Genomic DNA, 21,167 nt, shown 5'->3' with positions numbered 1-21,167 from the left:
TGCAAAACGCGTACAAAACTGTACAAAACGCACTATTGTCTGTTTTTGTAGATACTTCAACTTTAACAGATTCCTTTAAAAGTCCCTATCATGTGTATTCAAATGAGCAGGGCTTTTTTTCAGCTGGAACTTGGTGGAACTCAGTTCCACCACCTCTGGCTTAGACCTCTGCTCCCTGCTCAGCACTATCACTTGTAAACACAGAAGTCCGACTTCTCTCAGCAGCTCCCACAAATCTGGTCTCTTCTTGCGTGACTCCCACTGAGTGCAGGATGGGGACAAGGCAGATATGGGTGCCTGGGGTGCAGTGCAGATGCCGACACTCCCACTGGATGATCTTTCTGCAAGTGAGAGAGGTGGCGCCATTTACAGTGTGCAGGGAGTTCCCAGAGCCAACTGAGAAGAGGGGTGAAAGTGAGATGTGGATGGGGGATGCAGAGGTAAACAGCTGTGGAAGAAGGCTGAACTCTGCACTCTGTACATAATGCACTCCTGGTCTTTAATGCCCCTTTAAGACCCTCCCACTGTTAGTGAAATATGACCACACCCAGTATTTGATGCTGTTTGTAGGGTGTGTGGGGGGGGTCAAGGTGGTTTTGAGGGGTCATGGTTGAGTTCCTGCACCTATTTTCTGAGAAAAAAAGCCCTGCAAATGAGGCAGCTATTTCTCTGTCTCAGCTAGTATTCAGGCTTTTCAGTCACACTCTACTGGTATATTATGTAATGGGCAATAGGCAGCTACTTCATTACTGACACATTTCTTTGGATGAAGAGCTTTCAATGTCAAAATCAAACATACATTTCCCTCTATTAAATGGAGGCATTAAAATACCGCATAATAAACCATGAGTCTTTGGCTAGCAGTTACGGCACCTCCCATTGACTTTAATAGACATGCCTGGCAGGCGGTGCCACCCGTCAAATTTTGCTTCCTGGGTTCAAATTGCTGCAGCCATGAAGCAAATCATATCAGTCGCGGTATGTGTACAGCCCCATCCAGCTGTAATGGTAGAATTTAGTGGCCGATAGGGGGACTCAACCCACAGTTTTTTTGGCTGCCTATGTGATAGAGCCCTAACTCATGCACTACCTCAACCCACTGTAACGGATAACTGTAAAGGGGCCCCTAATTATTTTTATTAAATACCTGCATTCACTGTTTTTGATAACTGAAGATGTTCAACTTTAAGAAACCAGATAGCTGATTCATATTATTAACAGTGTTGAGTTTTACTGCCACATCTAGACACATCTAACTTGCCAGAAAGGTAGTGTAATGCTTTAAAGGCAATATGCAATGTCTTTTACTATGCTTTGTTCTCTTGGCCTAAATTTAAATGCATAGTTTCATTTTCAAAGAGTTTTAGGGCCAAGACATTTTCTGAGCCAAGTTTGGCTGCACTCAGCTCAGGTGCATCTTCCATATTCATAAATAATGTAGCTCTGTTTTACAAGAGGAAATACAGTATATATCTTTATTCTTGACATCCATCTTGGTACTCTTGAAAGCTAAGAATCCTGGCTAAAGGAACAAAACAAAACAAAAAAAAATCACAGACTATCTTGTAGAATAAATATTTAGTGTTCATATTACATAGGCTTTCATTGAAAAGATCACAAGAAAGTAGTACTAGTTACTCTTTTCATTTGAGAGGTTAGGTCATGTACACTGAGGACAACAAAACAAAATCAGTTATTTATAGAAAAACAGAAATGGATTCTAAACACACTTTCCCACATAAAAATAACAAACAAGGACATTTCGTTCCACCCCTGAGAAACCCAAGCCACCAGTGACCACACCCAAGTTCCCATAAAGCCACACCTATTTCAGACATGCCTCACCCTTCAGGAGCCTAATGATTTTGAATGTCACAAGAAGAAGAAGTCTGGGGGTTTATATAAGGACATGCTGGTCCTATAATAAGTCTGCCATAGGACTAAGTTATTTATAGTAATACTTGGAATAAAGATTGAAGCAGGCTTCTTGAATGGATTTGGCAACATGTATATCTGTGAAAGAAAATCACCTTGAATGTAATTTGGGGTTTTAGTGGCTGTCTATAAAAGATATAACGTAAGAGGCAAGAGTTCAATGGCAGGTGACAACATTAATAAATAGGATTAGATTTTGGAGGCACACTAGCGATGTCCTGTATGCTTACTATGCCACAGAGGTGAACTGACTAGGCTGCAGTGTAAATATATACCCAAGGACAATCCAGATATTCTGACTTCTGACTTTCTACAGTTAAATAAAAATACAACTTTAGGTAACAATGACAATCAATTGGTGAACTCCTAACAACATCCAGGAAAGACTGCACTAAAGTCAGCAAAGTCCATTTAATTTATCTATGAGTTCTAGAAAAACTAGAGCAGACATACTCAGCAAGCTTTTCTCTGTGTCCCTCGGTATGATGATAGCAACTTGCCACATAGGGGGAGATTTACTAAAACTGGAGAGTGCAAAATCCGGTGCAGCTGTACATAGAAATCAGGTTTTATTGTCAAAGCTTACTTGAACAAGCTGAAGTTAGAAGCTGATTGGCTACCACGAACAGTGACCCCAGATTTTGCACTATCCAATTATAGTAAATACCCCCCGTAATTCTCTGCTGTGCAACCTCCCTCTTCTGCTCCAGTGTTTACAGGCCAGGGATTATAAGGCTCATGTAGAGGGTGGTGAACATTTTCACAAGACAAGAAAAAGAGGAGAAATCTTTGAAAGGGGAAAACAGTTTTGCTGACAACAGTCTAAGAGGGGGCTTCCTCTCATACTAGGGAGATTTCCTTCGAATTCTTGTTATGTCTCGGGGCCACAGACAGCAAATAAAAAACCTGAACAGAGGTTTAAACCATTCCCTGTGCTATCTCAATCTAAAAACATAGATATACTTTAACTACCATAGAATTTTCGGGTTTGTCCATAAACTGAAAAAACACTGGGGTGCATTTATAAAAAAAAAAAAAAAAATTAAGAGCCATTCATCCTGTAATACTGCATGTATATTTGTTCTGTGTGAATGTGGGTAACATTGAATGGTACCAGGCTATTTTCTCTCTAGGTTGCATATAATCCGAAAGAGTGAGCGTCACTCACGGGTCTTGAAAGCTGAACGCACAATGCACAATGAAGGTTTTATCTGACGTTCCGACAAGGCACAATCTGGTCTTCCTCAGGACTCTCTCTAGGTTCTCTCTAGGTTGGATGTTATTCATTCATAAGAATAGCGTAAATCAGGAAAAGTCCACATTACAGCCATTAGATGGCATTGATGATTCATAGTAAATAAGTGTTTATTTCCTGTGTTCGTCAGCTCCATCTAATTGCCATACTGGAGTATTTTCCTGATTCACACTATTCTTAAAGTGGTTATAAAGGTGGAAAGTTTTTTTTTACCTTAATGCATTCTCTGCATTATGGTAAAAAAATCTTCTGTGCACAAGACCCCCTCCCCCCTGTTCCCTCCTTCCTTATACTTGGGCCTGATCTCAATTCAATGGGCAGACAGGATATGGCTCAGGATAAGTCCCACATGACTCAGGGGGGGAGAATGGTGTCCCTACAAGCACCTGACCAATGGCGGATCAGACTGAAAGAGGCCGGCAGCTACTCATCCTTCAGGCGCTTGTGTCTTTCACTGCATGGATGATTACAGGGCGTATCTGAGCTCAGGTTCCATAGTCTGAGAAGATGTTTTCTGACATACTGGACCTGCTTTATTCTTTATCTATCTCCCGCATGTGCGGGCAATACCACAGGGAGTTTTTTTATCAATAAATTCAGGTTTTTATTTTATTTACTACATTTAGCGGCTTTCTTTTTGTGCTTGGTCTCTTTCCAGCTATCTGATGTCCCTGCTCAGCTTACCGCGCTGCAGTATATTGCTTCTTGGACTATAGCTGATGATCGTTTGGTGTTAGGGGTTACTTGTGTCTGTTTAAATCACCCATTGGGGTTCAGTGGAGTTTCTATATACGTATGTGATTTATTATTGGTAGATGAATGCTTTTGCTCTGAATAATGATAACAACTATGCATGAATTAACATTTGTCATTGAATTTGAGATGCACCATCCAAGTGGTTTTGAGCGCATGGATTGTTAGAGTTCTTTTTTTCTTAATTCTTATGTAAGCAAGAATTACATTGTTCGTCTCATTCCCCCTCTGTGCCTACAGCCTCCTGGGACATGTTACATGTCCCAGGAGGCTGCAGGACCAGTCATACATGCGCACATGGGAGCCAGGAAGTTCCAGTTGGATCCCAAATCCAAGATGGTGGCACCATGAACCTACAGGGAGGAGAGAATAGGATGCTGGAAGACACCACTGAGCTCCTTGGACTGGTAAGTACCTGATTTTAAGTTAGCAGCTACAGTATTTGTAGCTGCTGACTTTTATTATTTTTTTTTGAATGTGTGACATTCCTCTTTAATGGTGTAGCTATTACTAGTATTCTCAAGAATATTCTTCCTCTAAAAAATTGATGATTACAGTCAATGGCTTTAATTCCCATGGGAGAGTAGCTTCACCCCTAACAAGGGTGCCGTCGGATGCTGAGCTAAATTTAGAAAGTTGTTACTTATTTTATGCTAGGAAAGTAAATTGGCACTACAATATATAATAGGTCATAACCTGCTGGCCCCTGGAAGACTGAAGAGCTTTAATTCTGCATCTTGTGTCACTAGCAAGGTCACAGCAGATGGGATGGATGGCTGTTCAGATATAGAGACTCATCAGTGTTTCACCCCTGGGGAAGGTGATACACTGGGTCAGCTGGGATCATGGTAGCATAGCTTGTAAACGCAGTAAGAGGCTATATTTTTCAGTGCTGCTTCCTTAACCTCAACTTTGTTATGGTATCCCGTTCCCACTTGGCCACCTTTCCTGATATCCTCAGCTCTGTCACTCGCTCTAACTTGCTCTGCAAATCACCTCTCCAAAAAAAGTACCTTGTTGTAGCTTCAAGAGCATTACTACACAGCTTTCCAGATATGAATGCAGCATATGGACAACCCACCATCATAATTAATGGGACATGGTTTTTAAAGTAGATGTAAACCAGTCACTAAAATTGAAGCTTTAACATATTAATGTTCAAAATGAATTTTAAATATTTTTAAATATTCAACATTTGTTTAAATATTAACTGGTGGTCCTGCCATGAAAGTCCTTGTTCAGGCACTTCTTCTTTTAGGGTGAAAACACTCTGTCCCCATCTCCTGATTGTGCTCCTGAAATGTCCCCTTGCCGTTGGAGACTTTAGGGGGAGATTTACTAAAACTGGTGCACACTACTTTATTTAAAAAAAAAAAACATGGTGCACACAGAATCTTGTGCAGCTGTGCATAGTGACCAAGCATCGTCTAGGTTTTATTGTCAAAGTCTAAAGCCTGGTACACACTATTAGGTCAGAGCCGCTGTACTAACGGTTGGACGTTAGTGCAGTGATCTCCCCCGCTGTTCTTTTGTGTTCTGACAGGAGGACGACCCCCCCCACCAGAACACTCCACTCAGCACTCTCAGCCATTGGGAGCTAGTTGACTGCTGGTTTTCCAGCATGCTCGTCTGACAGAAGCCAACCGTGTGGTTGTGGCTGTCGGACCAGCTGCCATACACATGTCGGTTTTTATTGAACTGGCCAATGTCATCCGACATTCGGCCTCTGTGTACTAGGCTCTGTGTGCACCAGTTTTAGTAAATCATCCCCTATGTGGCCATCCCTGAGCTCAATGCACATTCCTTCCCTTTGCTCAGTGCACAGGCATGCAAAACTGTTCTCATCATCAGGAAGCCTGCCCAGAAAAATTCCATGCAGTCACCACCGGCGTGCACGCTCAAGGACAGGAATTGGCTATGGGAAATAAGCAGAACTTGTAGGTAAAAAAAGGATAAAACCAGGGCTTTTTTTCAGAAAGAACTAGGGGGAACTCAGTTCCACCACCTCTGGCTCAGGTCTTCTGCTCCCTGCTCACCACTATCACTTGGTAACACTGAAGTCCAGCTTCTGCGTTTACAAGTGATAGCTTATCTCCCAGTAGCACCCACAGGTCAGATCTCCTGCGCAGATCCCACTGAGTGCCAGACAGGGACAAGGGAGATACAAAACAGGTGCACCCTAGGGGGTCTCCATTTTTTCCCTGGTGACCAGTTGTTGATGCTCCTACTGCATGATCTCCCTTGCAAGTGACTGTAGTATAGTATAGTATGCTGGGAGGTACTACAGCTGGATAGGTGCTTCAGCTTAATATTGCAACAAAGGTAAGATATATGACAGATGGTGTAGCTTTTAAGGAGGGGGGAAAGATGAGGGCAGTGGAGGGAGGGGTTATATGCATAGGGAAAAGCTACTATTTGATGCCATTTGACAGGTATGTGTGTGTGGCGGGCATGGTTGAGTTCCTGCACCCTTTCTCTGAGAAAAAAAGCCCTGGATAAAACTGTAACCTTTGTAACCCTTATCAAACTAAATAACCCTCAAATGAGAAAAGTTACATGAAGGGGCTGCATGGGCAATAGAAGGGGTCACTTATATATATATTTTTCTGTGGCAATGACATGGAAAGAAAAACGAGCAGATCAGGAAACTCAGAGCTTCTAATTGGCATACCCATGTTCTGGGTCAGTAACTCAGAAAGTAGTAAAGTGAATGGAAAGGCATGACAGCCAAGGAAGTGGAAGTTTGTAAAGGCAGCCTCTGTACTAACTCAATATTGCTATCTTCTGAAGGGTGATTTTATGGCATTAACCTAGGGATGAGCTTGGGTTCAGGCGAAACCCAGAAGTCAGCTGTTAGCGCCAGACCAATGAGCTATGGCCTGGCTATTCCTAATCTCACAGCTACAGGTATATAAAGGGGAGGGGTTGTTCTTGACATCATTGACCTAACAAGGCTATGTGGATTGGTTAAATGATGGCTTCATACTTTTGTTATTATCCAACTGTATACTAATGATATAAATATGAGGTTAGTTAGGCAGCTTCTACATGCCAAAAGGTTGCCACAGTAACATTGGGCTGTCATTGGGATGGGTACATTTAGAAGTTAAAGTAGACCTATAGGCAAAACTTTTTTTTTTTTGTTTTCTTTTTTGCCGTCGTTGTCCCATTGGGGATATTTACCTTCACTTCCTGTCCCATAGCCAAAACAGGAATTGAGAGGAAATTCTTGCAAATTAAGGGAATCTCTTGGGGACCACCAGAACTAGTGTCCCCATTGGAAGATTTCCCCTTTTATTACTTTTCTGGGGACAACCCAAAATTTGTGATTTCCTTTTACTTTCAAGAATAATTGTAAACAGAAAAAAATTGAAAGAATGAATCTCACTAATGGGGACACAGACAGCAATAACGGCTGACAGGTGTTCTAATGCCCTCTATCCAAAACTAAAAATACGTTTTGCGTTTATTCATACTTTAAGTGGCACACTACAATGTTCAGATCCATAGTTGAGTTAGTTCTAACATAACTTGTGTAAAAAAAAAAAAAAAAAAAAATCCAACATGTTTCGGGGGCAACACACTACCCCTTCATCAGGGATAACAGAAGTAAAGATAAGCATAATGATTTCAGGGACTATTGAACATCGACCTGGCAGAGCACTATTCAGCAGCAAGTCCCTATTATCACTGGGTTCCACATAGTCTGTATGTTTGCTTCTGCTAGCCCTGATGGAGGGGGTGGTGTATAGCCCCCGAAATGCGTTGGATTTTTAAAATACAAGTTATTTTTAAAATAACACAATTTTTGGGTTCAACATTACAATATGGCACTTCACTTACCCATACAAATCCTTTTGGCTGGCAAAAAAACTCCCATATAAGTAATTTACCTGTGTATTTGGCTGTTTACCTGGAGTTCAGCTTTAAATAATGTGCACAGATTGTGCGAAGAGTTAAAATTTTTGTTACCTATAAAAAACAAACCAGCACAAACAGAGGTAAAAAAAAAAACATTTGAAGTGTAAGCCGTGAATCCTTATATACCCGTGTGTTTCTACCTTTAGAAGAGGCAATAAAAAAAACAAGACGCTGAAAATTATCCGAGGAATAAAAATGTACATGATAAAACTCTTCATTCAAAACTAATTGTGAAGCATTTTCTGTCTTTTATTAAATTAGAGAGAAGATGAAATAAATATTTTATACTGGCGGCCACAAAGTGGGAAAATACCGCGTGTTTGGGATTTTAGTGCCCTCAGAGTGGAGAAATTTATCTGCAACGAGCGGAAAATAGACAGCATGCATAAAATTCAGCAGATTCCCGCTAGTAAAATTATTTATCAACTTAACAAGGGAGGGACCCGGCTTGTGACAACAGGCCAGTGAGAGAAAATACATGCCTTTATATTTTACCTTTGGGTTACTGAGCCAATAAAAATGCCACCTGACAAGGCCCTCACATAAAAATGTCTTTGTAAATGAGCTGCATTGTTAGAGAAACACAGGCCAACGTGCAGTTTGGTAGCTGCAGACCCAAAGCCGCATAGACATTTGCTGAGGTGCCACAGTTGGCACCAAACAAGGATGTCAACTCAATGCTTTTAATGAGGGGTATGTATGATTTACACAGGTTCCAGGAAAAGCTGATATGGAACAAGCAAGGTGTACTTCAGTTAATTGCCTCAGGCTGCCCCAGACCTTTGTAGATCATAAAAGAGCCTTATTAAAAGGATGATTTGGCATGCTTACAACAAACCTACTTGTGGGCTTGTAATGTTGACTAACTAAGTGGTTGAAACATTAAACCTAAACTCCAGGCAAAAGATAACTTTGAACCACACCTTCCTCCTACCCCTCTGTAACCCATTCTCTTAGCCTTTCCCCTCCTTACCCAGTGAAGGCACATATACTACCTAAGCCCCTAATCCATGTGGTTCCTGTGTGGGGGACCACTGATCCAGTGCTACAATGGTGGCCCAAGACCACATGTCCCCTGCCATTTCCTTTTGATGGTGTTGAACCTCTCTTTCTTCTGAGAGGACTTTGCGGTTAGCCATCCAATAGTAATTGTATTTGTCTCACGGGCAGTGGCATGTCAACTCAAAGAAGGATTCTGCCAGAAAGTAAACAGAAGAGGAGAAGACTGGGTAGCCAGAGACCACAGGTCCCCTGTCATCCCCCTTTGTTGTTTTTTACCTCTCGTTCTCCTGAGTGGACCTTGCTGGTAACCACCCAATAGTAATTATATATGTCATATGGGCAGTGGCGTGTCAACTCAAAAAAGGATACTTCCAGAAAGTAAACAGAAGAGGAGAAGACTTGAAAGCCAGAGACCACAGGTCCCCTGCCCTCCCCCTTTGATGGTGTTGTACCTCTCTGCGTCCTGAGAGGACCTTGCCGGTAGCCGTCCAATAGTAATTGTAAATGTCTCATGGGCAGTGACACGTATACTCGAAGAAGGAGCCTTCCCAGAAGTAAGCAGAAGAGGAGGGGACTCGGTAGCCCGAGACCATCGGTCCCCTGACATTACCCTGTGATGACATGGTCCTCTTCTATCTCCTGAAAGTTCTCCTTAATCAGCCACATAAAAGGAATTGTCCATGTCTCACAAACATGGACGCACAAAGAAGCACCCTTGGAGGAAGTAAACAGAAGAGAAGACTTGGGCCGGTAATGTCACGTCATCATGTTATAAATGACATTTAGCCATTTTTTTTTACTATAGCGATCAGTTAGAGCGGGGAGGGAGGTAGGGATTGGAGGGGGGGGGGGGGGATTTTTTCATCCCAGAGAGGGGCTTTAAAGCATACTCCATCTTTTTTACTGTGTTTCACATTACACCCACATTTAAGGTGTTACATGAAACATTGTTGCATTCCTCCACCCTCAAAATGATTCCCTCCGTATGTACTTGAATCGCGGTTCTTCTTCCTACATGGGTTGATTTCTGAAGACTGGAAAGTGCAACATCTGGTGCAGCATAGAAACCAATCATCTTCCAGGTTTTTGTCAAAGCTTAATTGAACAAGCTGAATTTAGAAGCTGATTGACTACTATGCACAGCTGCACCAAATTTTGCACTCTCCAATTTTAGTAAATCCTTCCCGCAGTGTCCTACTTTTTTAATGTAGTGGAGCCACACACAGCTGCTTTTACCATTCATAGAGATCTATGAATGGGGTGACTACAGGCCCCATCTGTCCCATGGCAGAAGGACTTAAAGGGGTTGTAAACCTTCGTGTTTTTTCACCTTAATGCATCCTATGCATTAGGGTGAAAAAACTTCTGGCAGTGACCGGCCCCCCAGCTCCCCGTTTTACTTACCTGAGCCCTGTATTTCCTTTGGCGGAGATGCGCTGTCCCTCTCTCCATGGGGTCCCGGCTCTTGATTGGATAGATTGATAGCAGCGCAGCCATTGGCTACCGCTGCTGTCAATCAAATCCAATGATGCGGGTGCCAGGGGGCGGGGCCGAGTCCGGCATTAGTGTCTATGGACGCCGAATGCTGGACTCGGGAGTGCGCCTGCAAGGTAACCCCCTTGGGAGAGCGCTTCTCCTAGGGGGTTATCTGATGCGAGGAGGAGCCGTGAGAGCCGCTGAGGGACCCCAGAAGTCGAGGATCGGGGCCACTCTGTGCAAAACAAGCTGCACAGTGGAGGTAAGTATGATATGTTTGTTATTTTAAATAAAAAAAGAAAAAAAAACCCTTACAATCATTTTAAAGTTCTTGACAGATCACAAATGTGATGACATTTGTAGTCCACTTTTTATTTCCTCCAGCCCCATAACTAAAGGTCCGTACTTTCGTTTGGACCTGGGGGCAAACAATGCATGAGATGAATCCGCTATGCACTGATTTCGGTTAAAATGCTTTTCAGGCTTCAATGCAAAAATGTAGTAAATGCACATATAGGTAAACGTATTACATTTTTGCACAAGGTAAGATAAAAAGACTAAAAAGACTGCTAAATACACAGATACACACAGTATGAGGAGATGAATTGTATTCCCAACCTGTGGACAGTGAAGGAGAAGCAGCAGCCTGATGAGCTCATCTCTCTGTCACTCTGCTCTGTCCTTCTATCAGCATTGCACCTTGTCAGCAAATGAACACCTAATGTATATGTTTCTGCTGCTTCTCCCTCACCCAGTCTATGTCCTACTTTATACAGAATAGTAGGTAGCGGATACCATGTTTAACTCAGGTACTTGCGTTTAAAAAAATACAATTAATGACTAATTTATGAAGACAGATCTGCTGTAAATTGTATTTTATATCTGGTCAGCTGTGGAGTTTAGCTTTAAATTGAACATCATTTAAGCAAATTGTCTTGAAGCTAAACCTACAACATGGGGAACTGGCTATTTCTACATTCTTATTTAATGTATATAGCACAGAAATGTATTTTTTTTGGAATCCAAGAAGTGATTTCGGTAAAAATTGACATAGGGCTACATAAATTAAATTTACCAAAACAAGAAGCAAAGGCATTTGAGACACTCCACTACTGCAATGTAATATTTTATATTACAGAGTAATATGTTATTAACCACTTCCAGCCCAGGCCTATTCTGGCATGCCTCTTCTACATGTAAAAATCATAATTTCTTTGCTAGAAAATTACTCAGAACCCCTAAAACATTATATATATATTTTTTAGCAGAGACCCTAGGGAATTAAGTGGCGGCCGTTGCATTTTTTTTATGTCACATGGTATTTGTGCAGCAATTTTTCAAAAGTGATTTTTTTGGGGGGGAAAAAACAATTTTCATGAATTAAAAAAATTACTCAGAACCCCTAAAACATTATATATATATATTTTTAGCAGAGACCCTAGGGAATTAAATGGCGGACGTTTTTGTTTTATGTCACATGGTATTTGTGCAGCAATTTTTCAAAAGTGATTTTTTTATGGGAAAAAAAACAACTTTCATGAATTAAAAACATTAAATGTGTTCACTTCAGTGCATGGGCGTTTACATTTTAAAAAAAAAATGTATTGTTTATTTTATTTTTTTATTTTTACACTTTCCCTTAATTTTTTTTTTGGTCACTTTTTTCCTATAAAAAAATCCCTTGTAACAGGAATAGGACATGACTGGACCTCTTTATGGAGAGATCTGGGGTCTATAAGTCCCCAGATCTCTCCTTTATGCTGGAAAGCCAGCAAAAAAGCCAGCAGTGTCACGACGTCGCTTTCGGCCTCCGAGGGTCATAGATATGGCCAGGGACCATCTGATCCGTGGTCAGCTCTATGGTGAACCACCGCCTGTAAAAGCAATCAGCCACTATGATTGCTTTTACTTTAGGCTGCATTCACACCTGAGCGTTTTCAGCTTATACAACGCCCGTAAAATACCCGAAAAAACACCTGAAAAACGACCAACATGCAAAATCACATTTGTTTCAATGACACCTGTTCACATCTGAGCGTTTTGGCACTTGAAGCAAAACACCTGAAAAATGCTGTAAGCTCAAAAAAAGAACACGAGCTTCTTTGGGGCAGATTACAGACGTTTTTCTGCCTTTTAGGCCTCATGTACATCTAGTCTTACAGATACAACCAGCCCTTTGGGGGCAACCATAACGCAGTTGTGGCCCAGGATGAAATTGAGTTTGACACACCTGATCAGGAGAGTCTTCCAATGGGGACACCTATGGCAACTATGTAAAAGGAAATTTCCTGCAACTGGGGGAGGTGAAGGGAAAAGTTTCTCTACAGGACATGAAGTGAAGGGAACATTTGCCAATAGGACACACACATTGCCTACCCTATTCAAATAAAAAAAAAAGAGAAAAGAGATAATACATGTATTTTAAATAGCTTCAATTAAATATAAATATGGTCTGTCCCTGTGGAACATAGAATTGACCTTGCCGGCTGATTAACTGCCATAACCCCGGTATCTTTTTTTCAATCAGGGAGCTTTCATATAAAAGTGGTTCCAGCAGCGCATTCGTCACAGATCACTTTTATAGGCAGCGGAGTGGTACCCACCCCTTTCGCCTCTTCATTGTCAATTCTGAGCTTACCAGAGGTAACGGTGAGCCCAGGGCCGATCTGATTCCTGTGATGCCTGGGCCGGAAACCGAGTGAGGGCAAGATAGTCCCCACTCAGCTCTATGCCCTTGGAGGACCGGAGCGACGCCTGACGTCACTTCCACCTCTCTGGCTTAAAGGGATTTTTTTCTTAAAGTCAAAATTTATTTTGCTTTTAAAGGTAAATGAGAAATATCTGGTGTCTTTTTGACCCCAGATCTCTCAATAAAGTGGACCTGTCATGTTTATTTCAATTACAAGGGATGTTTACATTCCTTGTAATAGGAATAAAATTGATGTAAAAAAAAAAAATGAAAACGGACAGTGTAAAATAAAAAATAAAAAAGTTAACTTTAAAGCGCCCCATCCCTCAGAGCTTGCGTGCAGAAGCGGACGGATACATAAGTCGGGCTCGGTGCTCAAACCACACATGTGAGATATCACCGTGATCATTAGAGCAATGACAATAATTCTAGTGCAAGACCTCTGTAACTCTAAACAGGGTTACTACCTGTCAAAGCATCGCCTATGGAGATTTTTAAGTACCGTAATTTGTCGCCATTCCACGAGCGTGCGCAATTTTAAAACATGACATGTTAGGTATCTATTTACTCGGCGTAACAACATCTTTCACATTATACAAAAATATTGGGCTAACTTTACTGTTTTTTAAAATCCATTAAAGTGAATTTTTCCCCAAAAATTGTGTTTGAAAGACCACTGCACAAATACAGTGTGACATTAAATATTGCAACAACCGCCATTTTATTCTCTAGGGTCTCTGCTAAAAAAATATATATATATATAATGTTTGGGAGTTCTAAGTCATTTTCTAGCAAAAAAAAACAGATTTCTTCTTAACACAACAAAAGGCCCGGTCAGCAAGTGGTTAGGCATGCTTTATTCATGTTTCTATTTTTCCACACCGAAAAGCATAAAGGATTACTAGGATAAAGAATAAAGTGAGAAAGTGAGATGCTGGCAATGAGATGGAATTGGAAGGTTACTATGTTCACGGGAACCTAAGTGTTAAAAGATACTCAAGCCAGGAGATCTGCATATAGAGTAAAACTGAACAGACAGCGTAGCATGGACCTGATTTTGCATTATGTGTGAATTTCTCACTCCAATACCCTTCCATTAGGTGAACACACTGAGATCTTGCTTAAAACAAATCACACATTACCCTATTTAAATAATATGGCGTATTACACCAAGACATATTACCATTTGTTGTCCCCTTACTGCCTATACTGTAGTTGACATTTGCTCCCCTTTTTAACTTCTAGTATTTTTTGACCTAGATTACACAGATTTCTAATTTAGCCAGAATAATTAACCAGAAGTAAGTGGTAACCAATTATTATCTATCAGGCTGATGCACATGGATCAACATCAGTCATTCTGCCAGATAAAAATCAGATCAAGCCATCTGGAGGTTGATTAATGTGAGAAAGCCCCCCTGAGATCTTGGTTTTTAAATTATGACTGCAGATAGAACAGAACCATACAGTCGTAATGGAAAACTATGGAATGTAGACAACTTAAAGTAGAGACATTTTTTTCAATATATATTAGGAAAGTTTTAATCCGTATCAGGTTATTTTAGCCATCTTTGCCCCACTGGAAAGATTTCCCTTCACCAGGATTAATGGAGAGGGTGAATCTGTCTAGCTCGGACACAGTCAATAATTAAACTTGGCAGGAGGTCTAAACCAGCCTTTTTCAACTAGGTTGCCCAGGCACCCTGGGGTGCCTTGAGGTTTCTTCAGGGGTGCCTTGGCAAAATGCCTAAAAATTGCCCAAAAATGTATAAAAGCCAGCTGGTACTGTATATCAAGCCTTTAGTTACACAAAGCCACAGGTTTTTATTGTGCACCATTTCAACCTTCCAGTCTCTGGTGTCCTAACAACCAATGATGTTATCAATGTTGATAAGAAGGGTGTTGATCGCCTGCACAGCATCCTCATTTGACCCTTCCTTGCCCCTCTTCATCATCACTGGGGTCACATTGATGAAGAGAAACTGAGGGAGAGGAGAAACACTGGATTATAGTCAGTATCAGTGTACAAAAGTATTTGCTTTGGAAGAATAAATTACCTCTAATGATGGGTGTTCTACGTGTGTCAGCCGCCACTGACGTGTATCGATTCTGCCGAATTCTGTAAAGGGTGCCTTGAGATTGTCCATAATTTAAAAATTGCCTTGACTGAAAAACAGAATCCCTGGTCTAAACATTCCCCACTTTCAAAAACAAAATAAAAAATTCTATTTAACATGCAGGTTTATATAAATAATAGTATCAGGCGTTAACGCCTTAATAACCTTCTTCTTTGCGTAAATTGGAAGTATATACACTCTATTACCGAAAGTATTGGGACACCTGTCTTTACATGCACATGAGCTTTAATGGCATCCATAGGGTTCACTATTGAGTTGGCCCACCCTTTGCAGCTATAACAGCTTCAACTCTTCTGGGAAGGCTGTCCACCAGGTTTAGGAGTGTGTCTATGGGGATGTTTGACCATTCTTCCAGAAGCACATTTGTGAGGTCAGGTACTGATGTGGACAAGAAGGTCTGGCTCGTAGTCTCCGCTCTAATTCATCCCAAAGGTGTTCTGTCGGGTTGAGGTCAGGACTCTGTGAAGGCCAGTCAAGTTCCTCCACCCCAAAAGGCCATGTCTTTATGGAGCTTGCTTTGTGCACTGGTCCAAAACATTTGGTGGAGGAGGGATTATGGTGTGTGGTTGTTTTTTTTTTTTGGCTTGGCCCCTTAGTTCCAGTGAAGGGAACTCTTAAGGTGTCACCATACCAAGCCATTTCATTCTCCCAACTTTGTGGGAACAGTTTGGGGATGGCCTCTTCCTGTTCCAACATGACTGCACACCAGTGCTCAAAGCAAGGTCCATAAAGACATGGATGAGCACGTTTGTGGTGGAGGAACCTGACTGGCCTGCACAAAGTCCTGACCTCAACCCGATAGAACACCTTTGGGATGAATTAGAGTGGAGACTGCGGGCCAGGACTTCTCGTCCACATCAGTGGATCACCTCACAAATGCACTTCTGGAAGAATGGTCAAACATTCCCATAGACACACTCCTAAACCTTGTGGACAGAAGAGTTGAAGCTGTTATAGCTGCAAAGGGTGGCCAACTCAATATCGAACCCTACAGACTAAGACTGGGGTGTCTTTAAAGTTCATGTGCGTGTAAAGGCAGGTGTCCCAATACTTTTGGTAATATAGTGTATATGTATATGGGGGCAGCTATATTTGTTTATTACATATGCAGGCTTTGCTTCCTGATAAATAATATTGCAAAGTGGTTTTGCTTCTATGGGGTTGACTTACTAAAGACAAATAGACTTTACACTTTGCAAATTACAGTTGCACTCTGTAAGAGCAGTTGCTCCAGAGCTTAGTAGATGAGCAGAAGTTCTGCTGACTTCCATCATCCAATCATATGCAAGCAAAAATGCTGTTTTTTACATTTTCCTTGCATGTGATTGGGTATTCTTTGCAAAGTGAAGCTTTACCTCATTTACTAAGCTTTGGAGCAACTGCAAAGTGCACAGTCTATTTGCCTTTAGTAAATAAACCCCTATGGTTCGTCAGTAGAATCTCTACAATGTAGACGTTGACCATACATACATGGATTTTTTTTATTTTTATGTGATCAACCATACAATTCAATAATTTAATTAATCTGTTGTTGGATCCTAATGTCATTAGCAATGGAAGGCTAGGGTCAATCCAGTCATTTATAATAATAAAAATCAATCAGATAACACTGGCTGCTAAAAACCAATTAGAGAAATATTGCCTCCTCTTTTTTGAAAGCAATCAAATTACCCCAGTGATCTCTCGAAAGACAGCTCATCACCACAACCACCGGAATTTACCAACCCAAGTATTTTGATCTTCTATTGGATATTGTGAAATGGGGGCTAAATAGTGTGCAAAAATTATTGATATTGGCCAGATTCAATAGAAATATCGACATGATCAAGTCATCGAATTCATGTGTAATTAACATTAGAATGGCCACAGAAAGAACAATGAACAAGGAGATATCTTTCTGTTACGGAAAGTGTTGGGATTTGATGAGAGTGCCAGTATGGTGGAGCACTTCCTTCTCAGTGATCACTCACTTCAATCTGAAATTTTCCAACAAGCTGGAAAATAGTTTGTAATTAAAACATGTCTGTAATTACAAGCACTTCCAATGATCAATAGCAATAATTATCACCCGTAAGATATCACTACAAAGCGTATCAAACTGTGGACCATGTTGAATCATTTGTGGCCTCCTCAGCTGAGCTTATCTCCAAAGCCAAGAAATTGTAATCACATTCACCAGAGGCGTTGCTAGGGGGTGACTATTGGGGCTTTAGCACCGAATCTGGGGCCCATAGCCCCGAGTCTCTTGCCGCAGGGTCCCTGCCTAACCAGCGGGCCATGGCCATGGCTGCAGCGGGCAGGCTGGCTGCATGAAAGGGGCGGAGGAGAGGAGAGAATCGAGCAGGCAGACGAGCAGAGATAACGTCATCTCTCTCTGACCGCTCCACATCAGCGCTCTTCACAGCCGGGCCTCTTCAATGTGGGAGCGAGGTGCAGAGAGATGACATCATTTCTCACTGCCCACCACACATCAGTGCTCTTCCGCCCTGACAGCGTGGTAGAGTGGAGGTCACGTGCTCCCTGTCATTGGTGGAGCTCCACTCTGCAGACATCATCTCTCACTGCTGGTCAGGCATTACAGCTCTCCTGCCCTCACTAAATGACCAGTGCTGCCAGCCTGCCACCAATGCAGCGACAATGCACATTTGGTGGCACTGGCTGGCATGGCAAGTTACTATCCACATCAGTTGGCAAGTGAAAATCCACATCTGGTGCCAGGTGATGTGGCAAGGGACAACCCACATCTAGTGGCAGGTGACGTGGCAAGTGACAATCTGCAAATGGTGGCAGGTGACGTGGCAATCTGCAAATGGTGGCAGGTGACGTGGCAATCTGCAAATGGTGGCAGGTGACATGGCAAGTGACAATCTGCAAATGGCGGCAGGTGACATGGCAAGTAACAATCTGCAAATGGTGGCAGGTGACATGGCAAGTGACAATCTGCAAATGGTGGCAGGTGACGTGGCAAGTGATAATCTGCAAATGGTGGCAGGTGACGTGGCAAGTGACAATCCACCTTTGGTGCCAGGTTACAGTGGCAAGTGACAATCCACATCTGGTGGCAAGCGACATGGCAAGTGACAATCCACATCTAGTGGCAGGTGACGGTGGCAAGTAACAAGCTACATCTGGTGGAAGGAGATGTGGCAAGTGACACGCCCTGGGCTCCCACTGATTCTGCATTATGGTGAGTTGAACTACTTGCTTACCACCGGTGTGCCCTCCCGCGGGCCTGCAAAAAGGTTGGTGATCGCTGCTATGGACACTAGCCCCAGATCTTTTGCAGACCTAGCAACGCCCCTGACATTCACGATTAAACAAAGGACCACTAAGGGCCTATAAACCATGCCTATAAACCATGCTTCCTTTTTACTGCAAATTATGTTAAAGTTGCATTAGAAAAAGGGCCTGAGTGAAATATCTGGAAATTGGAAGTTTTCAACAAAAATTTTGGCCAAATATATTTGATTCAATGGCGATGGTAAAATTAAAGGGGGTTATTGGTGGTTTTTTAATGAAGCTTCTGTGAACTACCCTGGACCTGTTCTTGTGCAAAAATATGGATTCTAATTATAATTAGAATCCATATTTTTGCACAAGAACAGGTCCAGGGTAGTTTACAGAAGCTTCATTAAAAAACAAAAAAACTGAGGGAATACGGGAGCATGTCTAAATCCTCCATGCTCAATATCACACTGAGCTCGCAAAATATCCGACAATTGCGCCTGAACTCCCAGTTCCACTGGGCAACTGATACCATTCCGTACCTAGGAGTGGCCATCACCGCGGACCCCGCCGACCTTTACCAAGCAAATTTTGCCACTCTTCTACACAGACTTAAAACAGACCTGCAGCATTGGCACGCCCTCACTTTAACGTGGTTTGGACGCTGTAATGCCATCAAGATGACAGCCCTCCCGAGGATACTCTATCTTCTACAGGCCCTCCCCATACATCTCCCGCCCTCCTTTTTCAAGCGAATCGACGCTCACCAGAATTTGTCTGGTCGCACAGGCAGCCACGCATCAAATTACAACTACTTTATATGGCAAAACGCAGGGGAGGGGTGGGTCTACCAGACGTAAAAGCCTACTACAGGGCAACACATCTTACCAGACTAATAGACTGGTACTGCCACTCAGAGGCCAAACAATGGGTCACTATGGAGATGGAGGACTCCGACGGTACGGCCAGGAGTTGGCCGTGGCTTTCCACTCCGATCCCGAAGTCCATCGCCGAACACCCAACTCTGGGAAACACATTGAGAGTGGTCAGAGAAACCTTTCGTAAAACCCAGATATCACCTATTCCTTCCCCTATGGTGCCGATCCTGGGCAACCCTGACTTCTTGCCGGGCTGCCAGGGGCCGATTTTTAGAGCCTTATCAGCGGGAGATAGATGGCCACACCTCCACGACTTCCTGGATTCCGGTGGCCAACTCAGGACGACCGCGGGAATAGAAGACCTGGACATGCCATTGGACTTCCTGAGCGGTCTCCAACTGCGTAACTTTTTACGCCAAAGCGCCCGATCTCTAGGTCCCCCACGCCCACTCACGGAATTGGAACGTATCTGCCACCGCAGAGAGCCCATACGGCACTCTTTATCCCTGATCTACCTCTCTCTGATCGCCCCGGCTGAAGGTTTTGTGCCCCCCTTCCTTACTAAATGGGAGACAGAATTAGGAGCGCATTTTGATGAAACACAAAGGGAAAAGATCTTACACTTTGCCCAAAAATCTTCTCTAGCCACAAGGGTCCAGGAGACATGCTACAAGATTGTGACCAGATGGTACAGAGTACCATCCACTCTTCACAGGTTCCTCCCGCAGGTACCAAATCTATGTTGGCGTTGTGGAGCAGGAGAGGGAACAATGTTGCACATTTTCTGGGACTGTCCCAAGATTAAGCCGTTCTGGAAAGAGGTGACAGATACGGTCGAGCGTTTGACGGGTGTCGCACTGGGGGGAGACCCCGGGGCCTGTCTACTGCACCTATCTAGAAGTTCAATTAAGAAGTATAAAGCTTCACTCACCATACAACTACTTAATGCGGCTAAGGCCTGCATCCCTCTATTTTGGAGATCGGAAATCCCACCAACGAAGATTCAGTGGTATGCCAGGGTCAACGAACTGCGGGACATGGAAGATCTTACGGCCACCCTGCATGACAGGGAGGAAGCCTTTCGGGAGACCTGGCGCCCCTGGCAACACTTCATCTACTCCGAGGCCTACCTCCGAGAGATAACTTAATGCGGACTCTCCTTGACACGAGGGCCCCGCTTGGCTGGAGGGTGACACCACCACCCTCTTCTCTTTACCTCTCTCTTCCCCCCTTTTTTTCTCTCTACTACTTCCCCTCCCTCTCCATTTCTCCTCTCCATCTTTCTTGCCCCTCCCTCCCTATTGTCTCCCGCTTTTTCCCCCCTCCCTTCCCCTCCCCCCCCCTTCCCCCACTCTCCCTAGGTTCTCACACAACCCCCTATACTTTTCCGGCTAAGGGAAGATCTGATCAGATATATTGAATATCATGGTATACACTACTCCACGTTAGTTGCCCCTTGCCGGACTCTACTGATCGGCAAGGAATATCTCCACCCCCGATCAGTAGAGAGCCTCTCTCTTTGTTATCTTGGTTTACTCTTATACCTGTCGATAAAGGATAATTACACAAGTCATCAGTTTACACAAGGCATATCTCAGGGAACTGCTGGCAAATGGACACTATGATAATCATTACATTAGACTCTCCCATGCACCCAGGCTCCGCCTTCACTATACAGATTGTGTAAACAAGAGGAATGTATATGTGTTACATCTTTAGTCGACGGTAGTTTCTGTTAAAGTCCTCTCCCTACTTCTGTTTTTTATTACTCATTAAATGTTATAGATCTTGATAACATGTACATCACACTGTAACATGCATTATTGAAAATAAAATAAAGGAATTAAAAAAATAAATAAATAAATAAAAAACAAAAAAACACCAAAAACCCCCTT

General features: G+C 42.7%; 1 long non-coding RNA gene across 1 annotated transcript in view; it reads right to left on the bottom strand.

Moving 5' to 3' along the window:
* The window catches only part of LOC141112596 (uncharacterized), a 54,321-nt gene that overhangs the window by 9,892 nt on the left and 23,262 nt on the right, over positions 1 to 21,167 (bottom strand). The gene's annotated exons all lie outside the window — the stretch shown is intronic.

This window comes from Aquarana catesbeiana, linkage group LG11, assembly GCF_042186555.1.
Source record: "Aquarana catesbeiana isolate 2022-GZ linkage group LG11, ASM4218655v1, whole genome shotgun sequence".
Classification (NCBI taxonomy): Eukaryota; Metazoa; Chordata; class Amphibia; order Anura; family Ranidae; genus Aquarana; species Aquarana catesbeiana.
Note: the sequence above shows the minus strand (reverse complement) of the source record. Positions and strands in the feature narration are given on the sequence as shown.